Raw genomic sequence first — 2406 nt, 5'->3', positions numbered from 1 at the left:
TGTGGTCGAAGCTATACTTGGGGCAGATGCAAGGGTCAGAATGGCCGATGTTCGATCCAAGAAAGGAATTATTCGCCGCCCAATCAGCAAGCTTGCTCCATTGCCTTTGAGAGATGACGTTTCTGTAAATTGAAGCAGTCATACTTCATCATCCAAGGGGGAGTATGTTGGAAGAGACGCCATCGTTAACTTAGATTTGCATATATTAAAATTTCTTATATTATTTTGTTTAAGATTATTCGAATTTCTACCACTGTATTTACATTAACATATTCTAAAAGCTTCTGTTACATGGCTCATGAAGAGCTTCTTACTCGTGAAAACGAAATATAAAAATGACTTCTTTCTGGAATTCAAAGAGGAGAAGACTTATTTTTCCTTACTCCACTCCACATGATATTGAGCATTGCAGTTTTGTACCATCTCACAGTGGTCGGGCTTGTATGGAGCGAGCGGCCAAAAATACTTCTAGTGGTGTTAAAAATCTGAAACTTTTTCTAAAATTTAATAAAAATACAATAAATAATGAAGTAAGTAAGTCGTCTCGTCGACTTGGGTATGCCATACACCAGGTGAAACAAATATTTAAAATTTCGAAAACCAAATGTGTGTCTATTAAATTGTTTTAACATGCCTCATACCACATGCTATCTCGCTCACACTATAAACACACGAGCACTCTAGCGCCGCCACTAGCCAACGGCCAATTCAGCCCTGATGGATCGCGTAGCAAAACACGTTCATACGTATATTTTGCATGTTTCTATATGTTGTATAAAAAACTCCAAAAATCATTCATATTCAGCCCCCTACTAAAGTTATACACTCTGCTCCCTATCTAAATATAAAAAATAATGATTTTTATACCATACACCCATAGGGTGAAATGGTATATTAAAGTTGCCAAAATGTATGTAACAGGCAGAAGGAAGCTTTTCCGACCCCATAGTAAATATATTCTTGATCAGGATCAAAACCGAGTCGATCTAGCCATGTCCGTCTATTCGTACGTCTGTATGAACACGCAAATCTCGCTGACTATAAGAGCTAGAGCCACCAAATTTAGTATATAGACTAGTATAGTGTGTAAATGTATAGAGCTAATTGGAATTGGAATTGGAAAGTATAACTGCTAGAGACAATTACTTTGGTATATGTACTTGTTTAGTTAGCGCGCAGAAACTAATTATTCAATTTTTTTGCCACGCCCCTTCCGCCCCCGAAAATTAAATAAAACTGATTTTCTCGAAAACTAACAAAGCTAAAGTCACCAAATTTAGTATGTAGATTTGTTTAGTATGCGCAGAGTATACATATATATTTTAATATTTTGCCACGCCCACTTTCGAATCCATTAATTTAAAAAAACCAATTGCCAGCTGCAATTTTTTGACTATCGTAATTCGTATTGAAATCGGAATAGAAACATGCAAAATATACGTATGAACGTGTTTTGCTAAGCGATCCATAAGGCCAACATTGGCCGTTGGCCAGCGGCGACGCTAGAGTGCTTGTGTGTTTGTGGAGTGAGCGAGATGCCAAATGTAAAAACAATTTAATAGACAACAATAACAATTTTGGTTTTCGAAATTTGAAATATGTGTTTCACTTGGTGCATGGTATACCCAAGTCGGCGAGTCGACTTACTTACTTCATTAATAATGCAAAATTACTTATTTTCATAAGCTTACGCACACACACATGTGTACATATCTATGTATGAAATATTTTCAAGTGATTTTGAAGTCTTTTATGTATATCGATGACACCGGTTAGCATGTACGAAAAAGTGTCCCGTTTCATTTGATCATGATTGAGGGTGCAAGCGAGAGGGAATGGTAGTTTGTCGCCTCTTTTCGTCAACCAAAGGCAACTTACACAGACAAAACTGTGTTGTCTTAATTGACGCAGAAATTGTTCACATTTTGGTACAAATTCTTGTGTAAAAATATTGTAAAAAACAATAAAAATCATATTGGTAAATAAAATTATTAGTGTACAATGTATATGTATGTTCAAAATATTTCTTTCATAAATGTTTGTCTAGATTTCGACCTTTTTGAAGTTGGTTTGTTTTTGGGCTTGAGGTCAATAAAACTTACTAATTTATAAGATTTTGAATTAGGGGCTTCACGGAAGGTGAGCAGGTTGTCTGTATAGCTATTTCAAGCCGAAGCCCTTACACTAACTCTGATGACGCCCAAAGGTATTCACGTCATGTGCAGGAATAGGAAAATGGTTCCGTGAAAAATTGTAATTTTCACCAAATCATCTTTTAAGTTGCCCTACCAATTCTCTGGATATAAGCGTAACTAACTCTTCAAAGAACTAAGATCTGTAGCTGAAAGTAACCGTATTCTACAAAACAGTTCGTGTCGACCAGCTAAAACTACATACATTTATAAG

The 2406-nt window shown here is 36.0% G+C and overlaps 1 long non-coding RNA gene across 2 annotated transcripts; it reads right to left on the bottom strand.

Moving 5' to 3' along the window:
- Positions 1 to 343: 343 nt before the first annotated feature.
- On the bottom strand, positions 344 to 2129 carry LOC124460602. Of its 2 annotated transcripts, none has more exons than XR_006954505.1 (3): positions 2103 to 2129; positions 1652 to 1937; positions 344 to 497 (listed from the first exon to the last, which is right to left on the bottom strand). It is a non-coding gene; the product is annotated as an uncharacterized LOC124460602 (long non-coding RNA). The 2 variants fall into 2 exon arrangements; XR_006954504.1 differs by having other exon boundaries at positions 344 to 491.
- Between the last annotated feature and the right edge of the window lie 277 nt (positions 2130 to 2406).

Source organism: Drosophila willistoni (assembly GCF_018902025.1).
Source record: "Drosophila willistoni isolate 14030-0811.24 chromosome XR unlocalized genomic scaffold, UCI_dwil_1.1 Seg106, whole genome shotgun sequence".
Lineage (NCBI taxonomy): Eukaryota > Metazoa > Arthropoda > Insecta > Diptera > Drosophilidae > Drosophila > Drosophila willistoni.
The sequence above is the reverse complement of the archived record's forward strand: the minus strand, read 5'-3'. Positions and strand labels throughout refer to the sequence as shown.